This window comes from Musca domestica, unplaced genomic scaffold (genome assembly GCF_030504385.1).
Source record: "Musca domestica strain aabys unplaced genomic scaffold, Musca_domestica.polishedcontigs.V.1.1 50, whole genome shotgun sequence".
Classification (NCBI taxonomy): Eukaryota; Metazoa; Arthropoda; class Insecta; order Diptera; family Muscidae; genus Musca; species Musca domestica.
The window spans coordinates 4,083,892-4,110,432 of record NW_026712347.1 but is presented as its reverse complement, the minus strand read 5'-3'; the positions used below and the strand labels follow the sequence as shown (position 1 = coordinate 4,110,432).

General features: G+C 36.6%; 1 protein-coding gene across 4 annotated transcripts in view; it reads left to right on the top strand.

The window, feature by feature from the left end:
- The first annotated feature begins 6,160 nt into the window (after positions 1 to 6,160).
- LOC101899274 (mucin-19) overlaps positions 6,161 to 26,541 on the top strand; it is a 465,697-nt gene continuing 445,316 nt past the window's right edge. For 2 of the 4 annotated variants that reach the window (XM_059128456.1, XM_059128458.1), the window contains exons 1-2: positions 6,173 to 6,400; positions 7,476 to 8,341. The gene's annotated coding sequence lies outside the window, so the exon portion shown is untranslated. Of the gene's footprint in view, positions 6,401 to 7,475; positions 8,342 to 26,541 lie in introns of all 4 variants that reach the window. The other 2 variants (XM_059128457.1, XM_059128459.1) reach the window with 2 other exon arrangements.

Here is a 26,541-nt window from a genome sequence, read left to right as displayed (position 1 = left end):
TAAATGAAAGCGTTATGGGTGCTATTCGAAGACATGGACTTTCATAAACAAATTTCTGTCATAGGCTGTAGTACCGATTCCGAACTTTAAATGCAAAATAAGAAACAATTCCGGTAAATAATATTGCTAAAATAATCAAAATACTGAATATTGGGAGGTACCGTTATATAGGGGCTAAACGAAGGCAAGGGCCTGCATAAGTAAGTTTTTGTCATAGGTTAACATCTACAAATACGAAATTTGAAACCATCCCGCTAAATAATACCGTTAATATAATCAAAATAGTTGGGAGGTGCCGTTGTATGGGGGCTATACGAAAACGTGGACCGACATTGACCCATTGAAGAACTTAACCTGTCTACTGTGTAAAATTGTAGCATTCTATCTCAATTCGTTCGAAAGATAGCGTGACAGACGAACATTGATAAATCGACTTAGAATTCCACGCTGATCCAGACATATATGCTTTGTAGGATCCAACATGAGTATTTCGAGGATTTACAAACAACGATTGATGCTTTAGAAGTCAATATTAAACGTGTCATTGCTAAAATAACCCCCCCCCCCCACCTGCTGAAAAGGTGGTCGAAAATTTGACCTTCAGAATGACGTATGTGCAAAATAGTGTTCGTGGCCAGATAATTTTTGTTTGGCCAGTTTATACTTTGACATGTGTTTTATTTACATTTCACAACATCAACCTCTTAGAAAAACCAGCTTTATGGGGATTTTTTCACGCCCTTATATATATCCAAATACTTACATGGATCATAATGATCATCAATTTTATAATTCCATCAGTACCACTACACTCTATTACGTACGTGGTTTCACAAATACCTCATTGTATAAATTCTATACACCCACAGAGACCCTCACACGAAAATTTACAATTCCAGTCATATTCCCACACCTTATACGAGATTTAGAAAATGATACTAAACCACGTACGTAATAGAGTGTAATGGAAGAGCTGAAATTATGAAATTGATTATCATTATGATCACTGCTTGCTCACTATTTTTCGTATACTTTAAAGCTCGTATTTCCAAAAACACAAAAACAATGTCTACATCCTTCATCCAAATATCAAAAAACGTAATTCTAACTTTATGCCCACACTCTATACCAAATTGAATACTTTTCATACACTATCAGTACTTAGTACCAAATTCATCTCATTATCTAAACGTCATACACTGACAGTGATAATAATTCCAAAATGCAAAATTCCAGTTCTTTTCCCATACTATATACAAAATTTAGTATCATTTACCACTTTTCGTGCGCTATAGAGTGTACACCTTGATCCCAATACCAATATTTATATTTCCTTCTCTATTCAGCCATTCTATGTTGAACTTAGTGCCTATTTATTACTTTTCGCATTTTTAGCACGTGTTGCGAAAACCATTTCAAAATCTCAACCCTCGTGAGGCTAATTTTGAATTTCCAGCTCCTTAAACCAAATTGTACCAAATTTAGTACCATCTAGAAAGGTTCTTACACTTAGTACACATTTACAAAACCAGCTCCTTTTATCAAACCTACTTACCAAGCTTAATACTTATGTCAAGATTTTAGCTCTATCCGTTCAATGGATGGACCAAATATAGTGCCTTTTAGTTCGAATTTTCCATACCCAATCAACGACCTTCATACCAAATTTGGGAATTCTACCTCTATTTGTTTGACAAAAAACAAGTAAAAAAGCTATAAATCCGACCGGGCCGAACTTTGAATACCCTCCACCATTTGGAACGAATTTGGCAATTCTCAAAAGCAATAAAATCCCTTAAAATCTTAGAAATAGCAAATGTAGCCGTTATATTAGGGTCAATACGATGACATGGACCTGCATAGGTAATTTTTTTTTTCATAAGCCATTACAATATTCAAATGCGAAACTTAGAAAAAAATTGGTAAATAATGTAGCTACAGTCATCAAAATGCCGATTATGGGAAGGTACCGTTATATGGGGGCTATACGAAGACGTGGACCAGCACAAACAATTTTCTGTCTTAGTATTAAGTATTCATTGCGAACTTCAAATACCAAATTTGAAACAATTCCGGTGAATAATGTCGCTAAAATCACCAAAATAACGAATATCGGGAGGTACCTTTATATGGGGGCCATACAAAGACGTGGACCTGCAGAGATAGTGTTCTGTCTTAGGCTGTAGTATCCATTACGAACTTCAAATAGCAAATTCGAAACAATTCCGGTGAATAATGTCGGTAAAACCATTAAAATACCGAATATCGGGGGTACCGTTATATGGGGGCTATACGAAGACATGGACCTGCACACACAATTTTCTGTCTTAGGTTGTAGCATCCATTTCGATAGACAGACGTGGACATGAGTATTTCGAGGAGTTACAAACGGAATGACAAAATTAATATACCCTCCATAGTATGGTGGAGGGTATAAAAAGAATTCATATTATAGTGCCTTTTAGTTTTGCACTTGCGGAATAAAATAGTATTCTATGATCGCCTTCTGACTCTAAACTACTTCCTCAGCAATTGAGTTATAAATAGTGTAACTAACATCCTTCGTTGTAGTCCTTTCTGCGATTTCCAACTGATATACCTCTGTTATGAACAGCGCCTCTACATATTTCCCCCCCAAACTATAAAAAAAACATTTTTTTTTAATTTTATGCCCTTGAAATACATTAGTTTATTTTATTCTTCCAATACGCATTCTTATTAGAATAGCATATTTCCGAACCCTGTTTTATAAATTATAAATACCACTCTGTTATGAATTCCTGCTAACGTTTAATTCACCACTCAAGCAATTGGAATACAACACGAACGAATGCTGGAGGAACAAATGGTAAACGGAACAAAACAAACTAATGCAACGAGAGAGCACAAAACACCTCCATAACTTGTAGTTGTTATTCCATTAAAATGGAATGGATTAAGTTGATAATAATGAATGAATTGATAATGATTGTATTGATAATAATGGCGGTATATTAATCAAAGATAAGTTTGGATTTATATTGTCGTTATTTATTTTGATAATAATGAATATTGATTAACTACTTGAATAATCCTATAGTTAACAAACATGGAAGTAAAAATGTATGCCTATTATATTAATCAATAAAAAGATTTTTTTATTAAAAAAAATTGAAAAATGTTGCAATTTGTTTTGTTGTTGGGAAATAGTTGGGGTAAATCTTTACAAAAACGAGGGTATTTATTATTGAAGAAAATATGACAAAGTTTACCAGGAGGTAAAAAGACAAGAAATACCATGGTTTCGGAGAGAGCCACCAATCTTCATTAGGAATTGTTGTATTTTTATTAACTTAGAAATGTTCTTTATAGGATGAGATGAAAAAACTGCAACCAACTTCAGACTACTGTCATTTCTAAGCCACACGTCCGACAGCTGTTAAAATTATTCCAGTGACAGCTTATTATATTGTTTACAAGCGTATAAAAGCATTTTGAGAATTTTTCAGAAAACAAAGTTATTCGTGATGGAATTCAAGCGTGATAGTGTGATTTCTTTATATAATTGACTGGAAAACCACAAGTGGCTATAGTTAGAGCACTCCAGCATTTAAATGTGAATAAATCGTTTGTATCTCGTAACATTGCTCGTTACCGTGATACTGGTAGCGTAGCCCCAGTGGACGGAAGAAAACAGCAACATCAGCAGAAATGGTTGAAAAGGTAAAGAAGCGACTTGATCGAAACCCGCCTTGCAGTAGCCGAAAAATGACTCGTGAGCTGAACATATTGCAGTATTCCATTCGGAAAATATGAGCTCCGGGCTTAAAGCCATTGAAATTCCAAAAAGTGCAAATATGAGCTCCGGGCTTAAAGCAAATATGAGCTCCTGGCTTAAAGCCATTGAAATTCCAAAAAGTTCAAGAACTTATACCGCAACAGAAAGAAAATAGACTCAAAATAGCTAAAGAGTTGCTTCGCTATGCCGAAAGTGGTGAACAGCAGAATTTGGTTTTCTCCGATGAGAAAACATTTGGATGTCCAGCAGTTTGTAAACAAACAAAATGATCGTGTTTACTTCTGCCAAAGAGGTCAGCTGAAAATGTGCACCTTCGGTTGGCCACTAGGACTCAAGCGCCGGCCATGGTGATGATGTGGGCCGCCATAACAGCCGATGGTCGCTCTCCAATCGTACAAACCAATTCGAACAAATCTAAGCTTATTCTAAAATTTGTTGCTATTTCCGACATTTTTATACCCTCCGACATAGTATGGAGGGTATATTATGTTTGTCATTCCATTTGTAACACCTCGAAATATACATTTTAGACGACACAAAGTATACATATTCTTGATCAGCATAAAATTCTATGTCGATTTAGCCATGTTCGTCCGTCCGTCACTCTAACTTCCGAACAAATTGAAGTAGATTGATAAAATTTTACTCAAATGTATATTATGTCTGCAGGACTTTTGGTATTGAAAATGGGCCATGTAGGTCCAAGTTTTGGTATAGCCCCCATATAACAGTGCCTCATTATATTCGGTATTTTGACGATTTTAGCAACATTATTAACCGGAATTGTTTCAAATTTGATATATGACAGAAAATTGTCTGTGCAAGTTCACGTCTTCGTATAGCCCCCATGTAACGGTACCTACCAATATTCGGCATTTTGATGATTTTAGCGTCATTGTTCACCGGAATTGTTTCAAATTACGTATTTAGAGTTCGTAATGGGAACTACAGTCTGTGACAGAAAATTGTCTTTGCAGATCCAGGTCTTCGTATAGGCCCCAGTGCATCCCTATTTTCGGTATTTTTACGATTTTAAGTACAATACCCACCCAAATTGTTTAAAATTTTGTATTTGAAGTTCGTAATGGAAGCTACAGCCTGTGACAGAAAATTGATACAACAGTACCTCTCGATATTGGGTATTTTGATGATTTTAGCTACATTATTTACCGTTTATTTCATGTTACGAGTTTAAATATGGTAACGGCTTATGAAAAACAATGCATATGTAGGTCCACGTCGTAAAGACCCCAATATAACGGCTATATTCGGTATTTTCAAAATTTTAACAGAATTTTTTAAGGATTTTATTTTTTGAAAATTTCCAAATTCGTTCCTAATGGTGGAGGGTATTCAAAGTTCGGCCCGGCCGAACTTACTGCTTTTTAACTTGTTATGATTTTTAAGAGCATTTTTTAACGTAGCCTTTTAAATTCTTAAATTCCTTCCAAATGGTGGAAGGTATTCAATGTTCGACCCGGCCTAACTTAATACTTTTTCACTTGTTTTTTATTAATTTGATTCCATGACCTGATGATTTTTATGGATTCATGTTCTAAGAAAACATCAATTGAAAAAAAAAAATCCTTTTCATTTCTTTCCTTTAGAAATATTTTCATATCAACTTTTCATAGAACAAGAATCGAGCCTTTGAAATAGACCAAATAATTGATAATATTAATGTTTCAAAATAACTATTTGCAAAAAACAATAATGAAACATCTTGCAATATGTAATTTTTATTCTTTTTTACATTATCTCTTTTTTCTATCCCACTCAGCTCTGATTTAAATATACAGAACATTTGAATCACTCTTCCTCTCCCTCGCTCACTCTCTCTATGATTTATTATTTGTGGTTACATTTTCTGTTACATTGTAAAAATTACCGGCATAAACACCTTTAATTGTCTCCCCCCCATAATAAAACCTATAATAAATATCCCTCTGTAATGTATGTAACTCTCTGGTTGTCTTCGCTCTCTTTTTCTCTTTCATTGGCCTCACATTACAACGGGGGCCTGCCTCATTTGTTGTGATTTGTTTCCTTCTTTTTATTACGTTTTGTAATGGTGGCACAATCAAAAACAGAGTACCTGTTAATTGCATGTGAGGGAAATTTATTGTTATGTACTCATTGGCCGAGAGAGAGATGCCGTGTTGTGAGAGTGATTGAGAGCATGTGTTCGTATGCGCCTGCTTGCTTAATACAAATGGAATTGAAACATGTTGGGGTAAAATTTCCCTTTGTGCAAGGGAGAGCTGAGAGTGCCATGTCATAGAGAGAGATAGAGAGAGAGAGAGAGAGCCAGCCGCCACTGTAAATTGGGGAGCAAATTTCCCCGTTGTGTTGGAGTTTTGCACAAGTAACAAAATCAGTTGAGTTTTTGATGCCGTTGCGGACGGAGCGTTTAAATCGATTGAAATATAACGGTTAGCATTGAATGCTTAATAAGGTGTTTGATACTTACTTATGTGTATGGTGTTTTTTCAGTTATCACAAGTGAATGAAATTAAATTTTGTATACTTTTGGAAGAGAAAAATGATGTATTAAAATTTTTGAGAGAAAATGAAGAAAATAAATAAAAATTGATTTTCTATAAAAATTTTTGTGAAATAAAAGTATGTTTCCAATAATGATTTTGAAGGAGAATTATTGATTTTTTCCCTCTGCTCTGGTTTAGTGAGAAAATTTTAGATATTTATGGCAAAAATGTTCTGTATTTAAGGAAAAAGTTGTGTTGTTCTTATTTTCTTTTTTATTGTCCAGCCAGCCTAAAAGAAATGAGTGAAAAAATAATAAAAAACGACAAATAAAAAGAAAACAAATCTTTTGGTGAAAAAGTGCAAAAACCGGTTACAAACAACTCACAGCCGTAGCAGCAGCATCAGCAGAAAAAAATTAACAAGTCTCGGATTTCAAACAGCAAAAAGTGTGGGGAGTTGTTGGTTGGCTGTCTTCTGCTCTTCCACCTCCTCGACCATTGGAGGGGATCTACGGCGACAGTCAACAGCATCAGAAGCGGCAGCGGCAGCAGCACAGATTCCAATCAACATTCAATATACTCTGTGTACTCTGAATGTTGGATACCGGACAATAAAAAAAACAACAACACAATTTGTTGTTCTTGTTGTTGTCTTTGGTGTGTTTGTGTGTCTGTCTGTCTGGTTGTCTTTCTGTGTGTGGTTGTCTTGTTTGACTTATATGGCCATTTGGCTCGCTGTTATGGTGGCTTACATTGGCCCACAACAAGCCAAGACTGGACAACACCAAAATGAATGTTGGTAATGTAAAACTTAGGCTCGGTATCAGTGGACCAACAAAAAACAACAACAACAACTCCACACACTCTTTGGCCTAATGGATGCTGTGTGCTACGAGATGTGAGCGAACGAGTGAGTGAGTGTTGGGTGAGAAGTAATCTTGAAACAAGAATAAGAATTACAGCACCAAAGTGAAAGAAGACCAATTAAACAACAGGAAAAAATTCAGCCAAAGAATAAGAAGAAGACCAAGGCAAAATAGAAACAAAGCCAATGGGCAAACAAGAAATTAAACCTCTTCTACAGAGGATTTCATGGGTGGCCGGTGACCCTTAAAGAAAATTGTTTGAAAGGATACAAAAAAAAAAAAAAATTGAAAAAACCTAAAAAAATTCTGTTTTCTAATTTGTGTTTATTTTCCATTCTCTTTTAGTTCTTCTTCAATTTTATTTTTGATTTGTGTCAACAACAAATTTTCCATTTGAAGTGAAACGACAAAGTGAAAAAAAAGAAAATTCCCATTCCATGGAATAAAATCTCCACCCAAAAGTCCAGCAGAAAAAAAAAATAAAAATCGAAAAAGGAATGAAGGAAAATATAATTCATAATTAATTATTTGTGTGCGTGTGTGATAACTTCGAGAGCATAACAGAGAAGTGAATTGTAGAGAGAGTGAGAGCCCGAGAGAGCGTAGGGAGGAATTTCTGTTTGCCACCAAGAAAAAACCTTTGGAAAAAGGCTGCTCCTTGCCTCAAAAAGGCAAGCTCTCCAAAAAAAGAGAAATTTCTAAGTGAAAGCCGTAATAAATAAAAAAATCTCCAAATCTACAAAATCTTTGTAAAACAACAACAACAAAACAAATAAGTGAAAAATTATTTAAAAAAATCCAAGAGTTTCAATTAAAAAAAAAAAAACCCAATAATTCATAATATTCCCAAATAAAAGAGCGAAATATAACAGAGAGAAATAGCAGAGTGAGAGAGAAAGTTCACACAAAATATTACATTCATACTCTCTCTCCCTTGCACAGAGCTCATTAATCCTTGTCACAAAAATCAAGCTCTCAGCTCTCACAGTGTGTGTTTTAGTTGGAGAGTACTTATCATCAACAACAATTTACAACAAAACCAAACAAAACATCCAATAACGACAACAACATTACGACTAGCAGAGTATCTCTCTCTTCCTAACATTATTCCGGCATTGCTGTGCTCCGCTTTTCGTTTTTTTATTGTTTTTACCATTTGTATGGTTGTTGGTGGTTCTCTGCCGAATGACTTTGTATGCTGAGTGAAAAAGGTCAGTATCCTGGTTATTATAGATATTTTTGAAGTTCTGTGTGTGTTCTGTTGTGTTTTCCATTTTTTCCTGCTTCGATTTAGTTCCTTTTTGTTGTCATCTTCGTTTACGTTTTTTTTTTCTTTCTTTTTTGGGTAGCTAAAGATTCTGTGTTGTTTTTCTTTTCTTCTTCTATTTTATGCAGCCATTTCTTATGGCCCGGCCATTTGGGAGCTGCCATTCGTAATTTTTTTTTTCGTTTTGCATAAGATTCAATTTTTTTTTATTGCCACAATGCCAGCCAGCTGTACGAGGATGTTCAGCCATAGAAGAGAACTTTAAAGCCATTGAAATTTGGCTATTTTGTCTCAGGAAACGGTTGCCTTATCGAATTCTGTATTGCCTTACTTTATCTTTTGTGTAAATTCGATAAAAGAAGTGATTTCATCCAATTGGAATTTAAGATAACAACACCAACAATTTTTTTCCAAAAGGCTAAGTGGTGGAAATTTGACGTTACTTTTTTTTCCCAATATCCACTGCGCAATAAAGAAGAATATGACAAAAATGCAGGTTGTCTGGACAAAAATATGACAAATTATTTATAGTGGTTTGGATGATTAGGTCTCTAAATGCATATGCTTTTCCTATTTGGTGGATTTTTACGTCCTGTTTGGGTCTGAGGCGAACTCAGGGAGAAGATGGAACATGGCGCCCACCTGTCAAGTACAGTTGCATTTTGTATGGCTAGCGCTCAAGGTTTCCTAGACAAGGCAGCATCCTTATAAAATAGGGCCTATTCCATTCGTATGAAATTCTTAGATCCTGTTTAGACCCAAAGCGAACTCAAAGAGAAGATGCAATACGGAGACTACCTGTCAAAGGGATAGTGTGTGAGTCCAATAACTTGAGAAAAATATATACATTTCTTATGGCTAGTGCTTAAGGCTTTCTAGACAAAGCTGCATCTTTATAAAATAGAAGGCTCCAAGTTAGTCTATGCTTTTCCTATTGAGATCACTTCTGTGTTTGGAAGAGGTGAATTCCTATGTCCTGTTTGGGCCTAAACGAACTCAAAGAGAAAGTGGAACACGGCGACTACCTGATAATAGGATAATGTATAAATCCAATGACTTCAGAAGAATGTATAAATTTCTTATGGCTAGCGCTCAAGGTTTCCTAGACAAAGTTGTATCCTTTCCCTTTAGGCCTAGGCGAACTCAGGCCTATTCCATTCGTATGGAAATTATTAGATCCTGCTTGCACCTACAACGAACTCAAAGAGCTATTGGAACACGGAGCCTTCCTGCCAAAAGGATAGCGTATGAGTCCAATAACTTGAGAAGAATACAGGGTGGGATAAAAAACTGCAATGAAGTCTAACGCCATAATTTTTAATTTTTTGTTTTTAATTTTATTGAATGAAAGCAAAAAATGTCGGAAGTAGCATCAAATTTTAGAATAAGTTTAGATTTGTTCGAATTGGTCACCTTTGGTACGAATTATGGCCTTAAAACATTCCCGGCGAACCGCTTGCTTGAGGTGATCAACACTTTGGTATTTTTTAGTATCAACCTTGCTTTCCAAAATACTCCAGACACAATAGTCACACGGGATGGTTTCCGGAGATTTTGGTGGCCATTGTGCGCTGGAAATGAAACGAGGAACCTCACTTTGTAACCATTCTTGGGTGGCGCGTGCATGCCCAAGGCTTTAATACACCCTCCAGAATAATTTCGCCATAATATTCGGCATTAGTTCTGATACCACGGTCAATTAATACGAGCGGAGAGCGCCCATCGGCTGTTATAGTGGCCCACACCATCACCATGGCCGGCGCTTGAGTTCGCGTGGCCAACCGAAGGTGCACATTTTCAGCTGACCTCTTTGGCAAGTAAACACGATCATTTTGTATGTTTACAAACTGCTGGACAACGAATGTTTTCTCATCGGAGAAAACCAAATCCGGCAGTTCACCACTTTCGGCCAAGCGAAATAACTCTTAAGCTCTTTTGAGTTTATTTTCTTTCTGTTGCGGTGTAAGTTCTTGTACTTTTTAGAATTTCAATGGCTTTACCCCGAGTTCATTTTTCAATATTTGCCGAATGGATTGTTGCGATATGTCTAGCTCATGAGCCATTTTTCGGCCACTGCGATGCGGGTTTTGATCAAGTCGCTTCTTTACTTTTCTGCGTTTGATGCTGTTTTCTTCTGTCCACTTTCTTGACGTCTACGCTACCAATATCACGGTAACGAGCGATGGTACGAGACACAAAAGTTTTATTCACATGTAAATGCTGGAGTGCTCTAACGATAGCCACTTTTGGTTTTCCAGTCAAATATAACGAAATCAACCTATCACGCTTGAATTCTATCACAAATAACTTTTTTCTGAAAAATTCTCATAAAAATGATTTTGTACGCTTTTAAACTATATAATGAGCTCTCAATGGAATAATTCTAACAGCTGTCGGACGAGTGGCTTAGAAATGACAGCAGTCTGAAGTTGGTTGCAGATTTTTTCATCTCACCCTGAAGATTAAAATCTCTTTTGGAGAGCCATTATTGTGGATTTATTTCAAGAGTTTAACGCTTGTGATAGTTTGTCTCTTGAGTCAATATTTAAAAAGCATTGAAATCAGTAGCAAAATTCTTTTTTGGGAGATCAACTCAATTATAAGTATATGTGTACTATATGCTGCAGCCTTTGTTGAGTATTATATGGATAAACTTAGAAAAGTAAGATTTACGCCAAGTATAGATATTCGGAGCTATTGTTAGCCGTAAGGTATTGAAATATTGTCTAATGAATTGATGAAGAATATACTTGATAGATTGTTTTCGATTTACAGTTTGATCTTTGATCTATATTTGTATTTCATGTACCAGATAATTGAGATTGGAGGTTGCTGAGTCGGAATACTTCATGACTCCAGCCTACCGTTACAAGAATGTTATGAAAAATTAGAAATGCAATTGGAAAGGTTTCGAGCAAGGCCCATCTATTAGGTCGTGTTAGAGGCGAATTGTCATTTCCACATTAATCAAATAAATTGTCTACAATATTTTCCCGAGCAGGATCAGGTATGACAAGCGGCGTTCTGTTTACAAGTCATAGATTTATTCAATGAACTAGATATACTGGCCATTTCTACCTGTTATTTGACGAATAGCTTAAGACACTCAATGGCTGTCGAATTTCAGGCTGAGCAATGGGTATGAACCTAAATTGCTTGCGGATTTAATAACTGTAAAAATTCTGTGATGACAATTTGTAATATTTTGCAGCGAATTCCAAATATAAACAAATGTATTTTAACAGAATGGGTGAAATCAGCTGAGCTAATCGAACGACCTAATAATTGGCCATGTTTTCGAGATTGCAAAGATTGTCGGGTTAAAGCCGAATGGAGTTGTAATGACTCAATGAGAAGTTCAGAAGTATCAGTCGATTTACTGATAGTTATCTGTCTCCTGATGGTTTGATCTAAGTTTGTTTATATTTAAATGCTTCGCACTGAAGCTAAAGCTCTTAGTTTGCTGTATGAGTTCTAAATTAAGTGTTTTGTCCCCATTTTGTAAAAAACATACCATTTTGCACAAATCCATTGTGCCTTGAATCTGGACTGAACAGATAAAATACGATGAACTCGATTTTATTATTTTTTTAGGCATATGACACAAAAACTTGTCATTGCATTTCAGAGTGATGACAAATAGCTACTTCAGTATTATCAGGATTTATAAAGTAATGAATTGCAAAAAAAAAATATGAAGCAAAGTACTCGAGCTCGAAAAATTATACCTATTTATAAAATAGGAACAATTTAAAGCAATTTATTTCGTCTTGTGTTAAAAACAGTAACAATGTCACCATTCACTGATATTTTCATCTTTTTTCTTTCTTTAAATATGGAAGTAAATATTATTCATATTTCTCTCGCGCTTTTTCTACTTGAAGGTCGCCGTCGCTATTACTCACAATCTTTATGCCAGTTTATTTGCCCAACGAAAATGTCGCCCGATAATCAATTGCGATAATGTCAACAGTTGGTGTTCCCTTCTATTTATACAACTGACAATTATCATTCAACTGCGACGACAGGTTATACGAACACCTTAAGTACCTCTTTTGGGTGAATCGAAAAAAAGCACCTTTTCATGGGTCCCGTGAAATTCGAAAACGAGGCGATTTTTTTTCAGAAAAAAAAAAGAAAAAAGTTTGAAGTGACGTTCATGAAAGCATGCCTTGACTTGAAAATATTATCATTGAATTATGTCATATCAGAGTGAAATATGTGAATAAGTTCTACTACTTGAGATTATAACATGTGTGAGAATTTTGGATAGGCAATTTTATTTATTTTTTTTTTTTTCAATACTCAGGTGACAGATATCACACTTTGTTAATGAAATGCAAAGAGCGGGTGGTGTGTACGTTCCAAAAAGCTCAGTTGCTATTTTCACTACAAAAATCGATTAATCGATCACTTGAAAGTCGACTTACTCATCCCTATACATTCCCGAATTTAATGAGATTAGGTGTGTTTGGTTATCCTAAAAATTGTTACTGAAATTCATCTGTTAATAAAGAAATTCTGCAAAAGAGAGCGGTTCGAGAGAGTCATTTTGATGGTTTTTTTTACTGAGAGTTTGCAAATTCTTGAGTTTTTCATAGTATTCTTGCAAAAATGTACAATACTACCTTATTCTCTCAGAAAGAAGATGCTGGACAAGGAAAGGTAACCAGACACACCTATTTTAATTTTTACTTGCCATATTCGAAATACAATTTTCTTCACAAAATTGTCTTCAAAGATATCGATGGCGTTTCTAGATATGGCAACACTATTAAAATCGATTAATTTGCGAAAAAGAAGTTCTTATCTGGCCACACAGAAAAATCTGCATAAAAAGAATGGATGGAAGACAATGGATCAATGTGGCTACCTAAATATTTTACAACAAAATTTGATGCAAAGTGCCTTGAACCTTCACCCAGGAGAAGATTTCTGGTTCTAACAATGTGAAGACCGTAAGCAGACAATCCAAAATTTGAAGAAGGGTTTCTTATACAATACTGAACAAAAGTTGTTCTAACCACCGAAATCATCTGACCTAAAATCCATCGACCATTTATGTGATTCACTGGATCTTAAAATCCGCCAGCATACGACTTACTTTAAGGAGAACTAGCTCTTCGACAATTACCTCGAGGTTGAGGGAGATCATAAGGCTTTTGTTGATAACATTCTTTCTAAGTTCGGAGACTCAGACCTGGCCTGGGATCGATCAGAAGTTTCAGACAGTATCTACCGAATTGGAAAGCCAACTATCATGCCTGAATATATCGAGTCAGTTTTTAGCTTCTGCTTGAGCTAAGGGTACTTCCCGAGTGCGTAAAATTGTACAAGACTTGTGGTACTCCTTAAGTTAAAAGAGCAGAAAATGTGAAGATGTGGAAGCTGCTCTACGATAATGACTCCTAGGTATTGTAGAGCGTAGGACATTTGTTGGTAACACTCTATTCGAGTTGGGGGACTTAGGCATCTCCTTCGCTTGTTGATGAATTGAATTAGTCAAAAAAATTTCAGACAGTATCTGCCGAAGTAGAAAGCCGTCTGTCTAGCCTGAGTCAGTCTTTAGCTTCTGCTTGAGTTAAGGGTACTTCCCGTGTGCCGCATAGGGTAAGGTGTGATCCCCTTTCATTTAGGGACATTGGACTTTTTCCGGTGCTTGAAAAAGTGCTGGATAGGATTATGGTGTCAAGGCTCAAGGAGTGACATTTTAAAGGTACATCGCCGCATGAATTCGGAGCGAGTATCTGCATGTGAAGGATAGCCTGAGCAGGTAAAATGCCAAAAATCGCTAGTAAAGTTTTCTATTTTAAGGGCAAATTCATGTGTGTAAGAGTTTGGAAGTGTGTAAAACTTGTGGCGCTTCTTAAGTCGACAAACAGGGTAAGGCGTGTTCACATTGATTCATTATCCTTCTTCAAGTGATTGAAAAAATTTTCAACTCGGTTTTAACGAGAGTAGAGGTAAGGTGCACGCACTGATCAAATGTCAAATATATCGTTTGTATATTTTTCGATGTCAGCGGGACAGCGTTCTCACGAGGCTGTTCGCCAGATCGGTAGTCAGTTTGATCTTTGGTCAATTTACTTTTGTAAGAAAAAGGTTTGTTGTGTCCTTCGGTCTGGAAGGATTTCCAACGTAGTAGCTTTCAAGGGTCCACATATGATCCTTGCATTTAGAATCTCATGATGCATCCCCTGACGCAGAAGCTAGGGGGTCCTTTAAGGTCTGTGCTTGTGCGGACGGCCTGCTTATTATGATTTAAGGTGAGACTCGCCTTGAACTGGAGAGTATTGGAGAGTAGGCTATGCCTATTGTACAGGCATGGAGTGACCCAGTATGTATGTATGATCCGGTGGCCCTTTTGACTTATACAATTTGTATTGGCGTTTGTGTAATGTTAAATGTGTTTGTTGTGCATTGCTGCAGGCCCCAGTGGACCTAGTGTGTAGTCCGTGGAGACACCATTTTAATAGTTGTGATTTGTGTGCATGTTTTTCGCTGACATTTGATGGTGGGTTACCACTCCCGGACTGTTTGGAATCCAGGTGGTATGAAGCCAGACTGTAGGCTATGTAATAGTACCGTGGGTTTCTAGATGCCTTGGACCTAGCCTGGCTCTACAAAATACTTTGTACAGACTTTTGAGTGTGGGTGAGGAGCTGGAAAAATCTAACAATTAAAACTAAATATTTCAAAAGTATCAATTACTCAGCTGCCATGAGATCCACACACACACAGATATCGATGAGCTCAGTAGGTACACAAGACCACTTGAATGAAGGGACAAGCAGCCCTGCAATGTTCTCCATTCAATATTAGAGTATATAAGAATAATTGTAAATGGCTGCGATTTGGTTAAGTTAGATTAGTTTTAGTAGTATTTAAAAAATGTATTTTTTAATAAAAACCAAAATCGAATCAACTTTCGAAGCAGCAGGTTGTGTTTCTTTCTCGTCCTTTTACATTTGGTCCTTCGAGCTAGATATTGAATTGAATTGACAACGGAAGTGCAGGGTTGTGTTGCTTCCTCGCCTTTTAACACTGGCAATTGGTGTTGGCAATCTTGTGCGACCAACGAGGTTGCTGTGGTTTAAAAATAATTCGCGAGTTACCGACCGATTGCCTGATCGGTGGAAAGAATGGAGTTTTATATAGGCTGCCATTAGGTTAAGTTAGATTAGTTGTAGTAGTACTTAAGGAGCATATTTTTAAATAAAACCCAGAAACGAACCAACCGTCGAAGCATATGGTTGTGTTCCATTCTCACCATTATACATTTGGTCCTTCGAGCTGGATATTGAATTGATAACCGAAGAACAATGTTGAGTTCTTTTCTCGCCTTTTTATATTTGGTCCTTCGAGCCGGATATAGAATTGAATTGACAACCGAAGAGCTAGGTTTTCTCGCCTTTTTACGGTTACAAACTACAGTGGAGTTGCATTATCAACCAGTTGCCCGATCCATGGAAGGACAGGCTCTGCCTGCCAAAGGAAGTGAGCGTTTGATCGTGGCGTGATTTTTATATTTTCGGTTAGTAAAAGACTATCCTGAATCACTGTGTCTTCCTTGATCAAAAATTACAATTAACGCCAATATTCCAGTGTTGTCCTTAAAATTGAAACCAATCACGGACTCTTACCACCATTTAAAATTTGCGGACATGCATATCCCCCAATTCCATTTTTGTTTTGTTCTAAATAAATTCCAATACAAATCCACAACAAAAACCAAAATTCCCCACAATATGTGACTTCACTTTCGATTTGTTTTAATGGCCCATTTGGGTAACATTCGAATCGAAGAGCAGGACAACTACAAGCAAAGCGACAATTCTCGATGCCAAGTCGGCGAGGGCGGCAATATCAATAAATAACAAAATGTAATAAACACTTTTTGTGTGCAAAACTACTGATAGTCGTCAGCTGGGCAGCTCCGCCCTGTATCATTCATACCGAAATCCCGATGATGCGCTATAAAACAGAATATAATTGACACTAACCAGGATGGGGAATTTTTATGGTCCCCCATCCCTAGCTTCATCTCCATCCATCCATCGAGGAAAAGACGAAAACGAAGTAGAAGAGAAACCGAAAAGCAAGCAAAGCTAACACATAAATTGTGTATAACGACAAATCCTGCGCTGCCGGCAAATTCAGGCAGTAAAAGGAGGAACTTCAAAAAGCAATAGAGAATTTTTCATTGTTAAAGTTATGTTTTTTTGGTTGGCAAACAGATAGAACAGAACAAATCATGCCAGGGATGTCAAAATAGACATCAGCTGCTTACTACCACCACCACCACCACGAAACAGATGGGAAAACCATGAAAAAAGGAAAACTTCCAACAAACAAAACACATGGAAATGCCAAAAACACATCCAGGCCAAGAAAGAAGAAAAAGAAGACATAACCACAGAGAGACAGTGGCAGTGGCAACATCGATTCGAAACACATGATTTGGCACTTAAAATTCCAAAATGAGAGCTACGCAGCAAAATTTCCTTCTCTTAGATTTATGGCTGCTACTCGAAAGCACCACTTCTTCCCTATAACAAAAAGAAAAGCAGAAACTTCACGCATTTCTCCAACCATCCACCTAAACTGGGCACGCACCGAACCCACTTCAGTTTCAAGCTAACCCGACACTTGAAATGATGTCTGGATGAATGATAAACGGCTTGGCAGGACTTTTTGCTGTCTCCTGTTTTGTATCAAACAACGACACAATAATGGCACGCATAGCCAACTTTGTTTCCTGGCCCGAAAGGGCGACAAGGGGGATGAATTAATAACAGGATAACAAGAGATCTAAGAAAAGGAGGTGAGAGGAGAGCGCACAAGAAAAAAAAAGGTCCTTCAATTTGAACGCAAAAACACAAACAACAATGTGACACCAACTTTTGCTCATCCCTGTTAGCTTCTCTGTCGGTCTGTCTCCCTGCCGGGTTAAATAACGAGAGCAGGATAAAGGCATTGGTAGCAAAACGTATTTCTGGAATGAATAAATTATTCAAGAAATTGCCAGACGAAAAGTAATCGAAAAGACAAAGGATAACAATTAGAAAACAAGTGAAGATATTTTTGTTGAGTTGGTTTTTTTTTCTGCAGGAAAGCCAACAATTTTTTGGAGGACAAAAATACGCTGGAGAAGGAGTTTGAATTTTTTTTATAATGTCCTGGCATGTTTCCTTGTTTTATTTGAGACAGGAAACGAACAAATTTTGAAATGTGATATTTCTTTTTTGTGTGAGGAAGGAGTAGAAGAAGGATTGTAGAATAAAAAGAATAAGTTCGAGATTAGCATGGTGTCTGCTTCTAATAAAAATGGAAATACTTTGACTATAACCCTGGGCGATACTGAATGTGCAATCAAGTTCTAGTAGATATTTTGTTTAAATACAGAAATTGTTGACGGCGTCTTGGCGTTCTAATCCACAGTTGGTCACAGCATATTTTGTGCAGTACATACTTCCAGCCTTAATGCTCCTTAACTTCGAACCTAAAGGGAATAATGATGAAAATGGACCGATGGATTACAGCGCTATTTATACAGAATATAGTACAAGAAATAGAAAATAACAAGTAAAAAAGCTGTAAGTTCAGCCGGGCCGATCTTTCCACCATTTGGAACGAATTTGATAATTTTCAAAAAAAACTAAATCCGTTAAAAATTCTCTTAAAATCTTCCCGAATGTAGCCGTTATATTAGGGTCTATACGACGAGGTGGACCTGCATAGGCAACTTTTATCATAAGCCATTAGAATATTCAAATGCGAAACTTGAAAAAAAAACGACGAATATTGGGAGTTACCGTTGCGTGCCCATGGCTTTAATATACCCTCCAGAATATTTTCGGGATAATATTCGGCATTTATTCTGATACCACGGTTGATTAATATGAGCGGAGAGCGACCATCGGCTTTTATGGCGGCCCACACCATCACCATGGCCGGCGCTTGAGTTCTGATGGCCAACCGAAGGTGCACATTTTCATCTGACCTCTTTGGCAAGTAAACACGAACATTTTGTTTGTTTACAAACTGCTGGACAACGAATATTTTCTCATCGGATAAAACCAAATTCGTCATTTCACCACTTTCGGCCCAGCGAAGCAACTATTTAGCTCTTTTGAGTCGATTTTCTTTCTGTTGCGGTGTAAGTTCTGGCACTCTTCGAAATTTCAATGTCTTTACCTCGAGCTCATTTTTCAATATTTGCCGAAAGGAATATTGCGATATGTTCAGCTTACCAGCCATTTTTCGGCCACTGCGACGCGGGTTTCGATCAAGTCGCTTCTTTACTTTTCGAACCTTTTCTGTTTATGTTGCTGTTTTCTTCCGCACACTTCCTTGACGTCAGGCTACGCTACCAGTATCACGGTAACGAGCAACGGTACGAGACACAAAAGATTTATTCACATTTAAATGCGGGAGTGCTCTAACGATAGCCACTTGTGGTTTTCCAGCCAAATATAAAGAAATCACACTATCGCGCTTGAATTTCGTCACGAATAACTTTTTTTTGGAAAATGTTCACCAAAATGCTTTTGTAGGCTTGTAAGCAATATAATGAGCTGTCACTGGAATAATTTTAACAGCTGTCAGACGAGTGGCTTAGAAATGAAAGCAGCCTGAAGTTGATTGTAGTTTTTTTATATCACCATGCTTTTTCCGTATCCCTGAAAAAAAGTTCTACAACCAAAAATCCGATAGGTCACAAACTTGCGTGGCGAAATAAATATACTTTTTCCCAATGCCAATGGCGTCATCTGAAAAGTTCCGCCACCCGCCTTCAATCATCACCAACAAATGAAACCATGGATAAAATTAAATTATTTTGCGGGTTCACTGAGCTATTGTTTTTGCCATTGTTTTTTTTTTCGTTTCGATATCGGTATGCGTATGTCTATTGCAAATACACACCAATTTTATTACATTTTATAGAACAAAACACAATTTCAACTTGATTAGACTTAGTACTGGAAGAAAAAAAACAGCAAACTAGTTCAAGGGTTCCTTATCCACTATTACACACTAGGCTTATGAAGAAAACCAATGGAGGGGGAGAAATGGGGGAATAGAAGCGTAAAAGTATTTGATAACAAAAATCCAATGTTTGCAAATATACATTTGAAGTCTAGACATTATTTGCGGATAATTGGGAAATGTGGGTAAGGGGAAAATATTTAATTGGAAATGCGAATACTAAGATTTCTAAATTATACCCCATTCAAGAAAAGGGATACACAAGAACCAAAGGGAGGCAAATAAAAATAAATAATTACCAGGAAAAATCGCGTAGATTATGAAAGTGGAGCTAAAAATACGAAAGGCATGTATCGGCATTTTGCAAGTGAACATGGAAACGTAATCAAAAAAAAAAAAAAAAAAGGGCTCCGATAATTTTAAAAATTTCGAAAATAATCAAGTTAAGATTCCTTGAAATCCATACATATTAGATATATAGCGTCTTCGCCAATGTTACTGGCAAAAGTCCAGGGAATATTTTTATAAAATATATTAACCCTCATTTGAGTCTTGAAAGAGGACTTTTAGGTCCATTTATTCAAAAATGTTGAAATACCCCATTAATATTTCATTTTATCAGATCAAAATATTATTTGCGATTAAATTTTATTATGCAGGGTCAGATGAAAAAACTGCAACCAACTTCAGACTGCTGTCATTTCTAAGCCATTCGTCCGACAACTGTTAAAATTATTCCAGTGACAGATAATTACAATGTTTACAAGCGTACAAAAGCATTTTGGTGAGAATTTTCCAGAAAAAAAGTTATCCGTGATGGAATTCAAGCGTGATAGTGTGATTTCTTTATATTTGGCTAGAAAACCACAAGTGGCTATGGTTAGAACACTCCATCATTTAAATGTGAATAAATCTTTTGTGTCTTGTACCATCGCTCGTTATCGTGCTATTGGTAGCGTAGCCCGACGTCAAGGAAATTGAGGGAAAAAAACAGTAACATCAGCAAAAATGGTTCCAAAAGTAAAGAAGCGATTTGATCGAAGCCCGCGTCGCAGTGGCCGAAAAGTGGCTCGTGTAAACAAACAAAATCATCGTGTCTACTTGCGAAAGAGGTCAGCTGAGAATGTGCACCTTCGGTTGGCCACCAGAACTAAAGCGCCGGCCATGGTGATGGTGTGGGCCGCCATAACAGCCGATGGTAGCTCTTCGCTCGTATTAATCGACCGTGGCATCAGAATAAATGCCGAATATTATTGCGAAAATATTCTGAAAGGGCAATGGCCACCAAAATTGTGTCTGGGGTATTTTGGAAAGCAAGGTTGGCACTAAAAAATACCAAAGTTTCGATCACCCCAAGCAAGCGCTTCGCCGGGAATGGACCAAAATACCGCAGAGCAACATTCGGGCAGGGTGTGACGGTTTCATTGGCCGTTTGAAGGCCATAATTCGTGCCAAAGGTGACCAATTCGAACAAATCTAAACTTATTCTAAAATTTGATGATATTTTCGACATATTTTGCATTCATTCAATAAAATCAAAAAAAAAAAAAATAAATAAATAAAAAAATGTCGTTTGACTTTGTTGCAGTTTTTTTTATCTCATCCTGTAGTTCACGGAATAAACCATAACTCGTAATACATACCTAAAGCCAGAAATCCGCAAAGAACGCGTTAAAGTCACACCTCATCTGATTTTATGCAAAAAGACTTCCATAAACCATAATTTTAGAGGAATGACGTTAAAAACAGATACATGGATTCTAGGCAATCCTAACATGAATATATTCAAAAATGTAAGAACGTACGGTACTTCACCATCCTATTTCGATCATCCCCCGATGTAAATTTTCAAAACGCTGATACTCTCCTATTTTAGCTCTATTTTCATACTTGGTTTTTCTTGTAGCTATATTTTTGTGTCGAACAATTCATAAAACCAAATCATCTTTTGATGCTATCGATTTTCATTCGCCCTAAATGATAGCCAATAGGATTCCCAATCGTTATTATCATTCTAAGCCATGACTTCATCTAATCCCTCATCAAAAAAAGAAAAATTCTCATTAGTTATTGACACCCTTGAATGGATGGGAGAGGAGCAGAGAGAGAAGGGGTTGATTGACAATTGCCATGGATATTAGTTATTAGTTTAGCTTCAGTTCTCCCTTGCCTGGTAACCCTATTAACTTCTAGCTGATCTCTGTCTCTAGATATGAATGGCAAACTAATGACTAACACGTGCCTAAGTTAATGTAAAAAATAGTAGCCATCACATGAGATGAGGAGGGGGAGGTGGCAGACAAAGGGGTGGTTTTATGATGCCAATCAATACTAAAACTACTGACTATGGGTCTCAACAATTGACAAGGACACATTGAGGCAACTCACACATCTACATGTATCGGCATCATTCATAAATAAAATATCAATTTATGAAGTGAAAGTTTAATGCGAGTGAGGGAATATTGCTTTGCGTGATGTCCTTTTGTTTATTTGTTAAAGAGCGGGAAGGAGGAGGAGGGGTAGTAGTGAGAAGAAGAGAAAAGTGATTACTAGTGCTTTTGATTTTCAAAAATCCAAATGTTGTATTTGCAATCAAATACAAAATGCTGGGAATCCCATGCCAATATTTTTTTACTTAAGAATGCATGATTAAGTACATGGAGGACCAAAAATTAAAAATGGGTTCAATAACATTTTCGTAACTTTTATATAAACTAGCCAGTGCACGCTACTTCGTTAGCCAAAAGTCCACCTTAAAATTTTACATTCTTTCCAACAGTTAGTGTTAGGCCCTTTTAGTACTCAAAATGCACAATTTGTACAGTTTGACAAAATATTCCAACCACTGAAAACGAAAGTGATGTTTATATCGAATTTCAAGATTTAAGCTCTATTCCTTCACCTTATAGCCAATTTAGTCCTTTTTCACAGCCCCAGTGACCTTAATATAAAATTTCAGGATTTCAGCTCTATAAATTACCCCATTGTTTAGTACCATTAAGTACAATTATAATACGCCAACCACATGCACCAACCGTGATATCCATATTTATTTTCAGGATTCTAGATATAGACCCTTCATGCAATACCAAATTTAGTACCAATCTGTACTTTTTGTGCAATTATAGTACACATTTCCAAATTTGAAACACAGAATCCATAGGTAATCTCAAATTTCAGAATTTTCCTTTTTCCCTGCATCCAATACCAAATATAGTACCATTCACTACTATTCATATTATTAAAGTACACATTTCCGATACTACCTCCATGCCTCAATTCCAGGTATCAACAGTATTCCAAAAATTAAATTTCAAAATGTTGTCTATATCCATTACCAAATATAATATCATTCAGTATTTTTCCTACAATTATAGTACACATTTCCGACACCATCTTCATATAAATTGATTCTAGATACCAACAGAGACCTCAATATAAAATTTGAGAATTCCAGACCTATCCCTTCACCCAATGCTACATTTAGTAACATGCAGTCATTTTCGTACAAATATGGGGCGCATTTCCAAAAGACCGCCAAATCTCAAACACAGATACCATGAGTAGTCTAAAAATCAAATTTTAGAATTTTACTACCATTTAGTACCTTTCGTACAATAATGGTGTACATTTTCGAAACTACTTCTATTTGTCCAGGCTACGCATGAACAGCGATCTTAACACCAAATTTCACATTTCAAGCACTATCTATTCACCCAATGCACTTAATTGACCAAATGCCGTACCATTAAGTACTTTTCGTGCACTTGTACGAAACACATTTCCAGAACTAACTCTTTATCACAAACCTACCATCAAAGGGGACTCCAGTACAAAATTTCAAAAATCCACCTTCATTCGTTCACCCTAAACCAAACTGTTCGCAATTTAGTACCATTTAGTACAGTTCGTACACAGACTGACCCTCGGTCAAAATTTCAAGATTCTAGCTTCAGCCGTTTCGTCTGGCCGTTGGTTCTCAGTCAGTCAGTTATTTCACCACTCTTGTGTGGCATCATTGGACTGTACTTCAAAGATGCTGCGAATCGTAATGCAACTTTAAATGGTAAACGCTACCGTGAGATGATATCTAATTTTGTCTTGTGCCCAGAAAAGCAAGAGCTTGACTGGCATGACATGTGGCTTCAACGAGATGGTGCCACACAGCACGTGTAGCAATGGACTTGTTGAGAGGCGAGCTCGGTGAAAACTTTATTTTGCCTTCAGAATCAGTGAATTGGCCGCCTAGTCGGTTCCATGGAACGGCTCTAGACATTTTTTGTCTATACCTTCGAGGTAGTTTCAATTCACGCATTGGAGGACAACAAGGATTAATTTTTATTGGTGTAATTTCGAAATATTGAAGTGTATGTCAAAATTGGAATAAGCGAATTCATCATTTGAGGACCAGTAACGGTCAAAGCAAAAGGCTATAGTCGGGCGGGGTCGACCATTTGATACCCTTCAAAAATACAATTTACCGTAAAGTTTCTGCAAATCAGAAACCATTTTGACTAGAGTGAAGATTCCTCTAAGAAACATTCTGCCATATATCAAATCAAATGTTGAAGGTAATTGCTCCTCTTTTCGATTTGTCATCATATATCTGATAAAAACACACGATCTCTTAAAAAGCATTGATATTTCAGGAAGCAAATGCTCCTACTACGTCATATGCGAGCTTTAAATAAAACGCGGACCGCCAAGGCCCATTTACGACCTTTATCATCCAAGTTGGGAGGCTTCTGTCTTGCAGCCCTAAACTTTGGCCCCATTCAAAATTCCGTTGTTGATTGATCTATTATTGTGACCTCATGAGCAACTGTTCCATTTCAATCCCCAACAATAACATGGACAGATCGACTAGATCGACTCAGCTCGGCGAGATAGGAAGATCCATATATAGTTTTTATGTCTTGGACCAATATTTCGAGATGTTATATAATTTTTGTTCTAATTAAAATTATAGTACCCCCAACACAACCCTGTATGTAGGGTATAATAAATACTGGAAATATATACACTAAATTCTTCTTACCTGCATTATTCATAGCTGCATTTTGGCATTAACTGTCCGATTTTTTCGTTTTTTTTTTTTTCTGGTCTCATTTCAATAAACGGCATTCAAGTGCATAATTTATAGCTACATTTAGGTTATAACTGTTAGCAGCAGTTACGGGATATATCCTTAATTACAATTAACTTCAAATAAGTTCAGGAAAATTGGTGTTGGAAAAGGTAAATGATGTTTACTTAGCAAAAGTCAAAGTGCAGGTAACCTAAAATTACTGTAAATCAAAGTCCCGATTGTGGATTACTTTCTCCACAGGAAAATTAAAGGACATTTCGTGGGCCACCTCGCTGTTACTCGAACCTTGGCGTTTTAAAACAATGAATATTCATTTAAATTTTATGGATTTTTTAAAAATATGTGAAAAAAAATATTTTCAGTTTTCTTTAGACAGAGATTGCTACTTAGCCCAATTTATGATAGTATAGAAAGCTTGGGAAGAGATTGTTCTCTGTCAGTAGTTTCCCTACTTATTTTCCCATGTCTGAATAAGCAACTTATAATTTTCCCATTCTACCAGTCTAACCATTTTGCAGTCATTCATCTTTATAATTATACATGTATGTATATAAATGAGTTTTTTTCTTCTCCTTCTTTTTTACTACCACATGAAAGGGGCGGAGGGGGCTCCATTGGAAATCTAAAAACAACAAATCAATAGAGGAAAAACATCAATAAAAAACCATACAATCACAGAACCCAAAAACAACAGCCATCACTTAAATGGAAAACTTTTACTCGTTTACTCCCGCACACGAGACAAAAGGCTACTACCAGTTAGAATGGTAATAAAAAGGGAACAGACGAGAGAGGGAGCTATACTTTCATAGACTATACCCATACGTTGTGGAAAACCCACAGTCACTCACTCAACAATAATGGCGTAGAGAGGTGGGTAAAAGGGAGAAATAACCAACTTATTTTCCATTCTCTTAGTAGTTCTTCTCTCATCCCCGCTATAGTAGTGTGTGTGTGTGTGAGTTTTTTAGTTTCTTTTTTTTTTGTTGCATGGAAAGTTTGTTGGAGCAAAAGAGAATAATATGAACAATAGATTCTATATTAACACACACATTGTGAAAGCTCACAAATACAGGGGGCGCTCTACACACACACACAGAGAATGAGAATAAACCAAATCAATTTAATTTGGAGCAAGGATAACAAATACATGGCCTGTGGAATATAAATACATACATACATATGTATGAAGCTAGGCAAAGGCATGTTTTTGTCGGACGATTCACACAGGCCATGGGGAGTACTACATGCAGACATACATATAAACAGAGATTTTTTGTGGGGTCCTTTTTTCAAATTCTCCTTCTGTTAACAGTTTTTTTTCACAATCCTTAAGGATGTTTGTTTTTTTTTTCAGACTATTATTTATTTGTTACCCATCGATGATATGAACTCACATTGACCTTCCAATAATTGTAGTTCTGGCGACCCAATAAAAAACTTTTCACTTTGTGTGATTGTCACCTGGCATAGAATGTAAAAATACTAGTCATTTACGGCTATGTATTGTGTGTGTATGAATGTTGCCATTGTCTGTGATTAGAAATTGTCCTGATTTTGTTCTGTTTTTTTTTTATGGGAGAGGAGGGGGGAGGAGGAAAAAAACCGATATTTTCAAGGACCTACGTAAATTAAAACTTTGCAAAAATATTATGACCATTTTTATACCCCCCCCCCCCCATAGTATGGAGGGTATATTAAGGTTGTCATACCGTTTGTAACACCTCGAACTCAAAAAGTATATACATATATATAGATTTTCGATTAGGACATTTGGTATTGAACATGGACTATATTGGTCTACGATTTTTTGTAGCCCCCATATAAATTTTAATTTTTTGGATGTTTTAGTCACAATTTTAACCCAAATTTTCTGTAAATTGGCAGCATGTGTTCCTTTTATGTCAGGAACATCCTTGCATGGAACTGTCAGGCTTTGATATAGTCTCCACATAAAGGTACACAATTCTGTATTTTTTCGATTTATGTCACACCTTTCATATTTGAAGTTCCTAATGGATACTGCCAGCTGTGAAAGAACGTTGCCGATGCAGGTCCCGGCC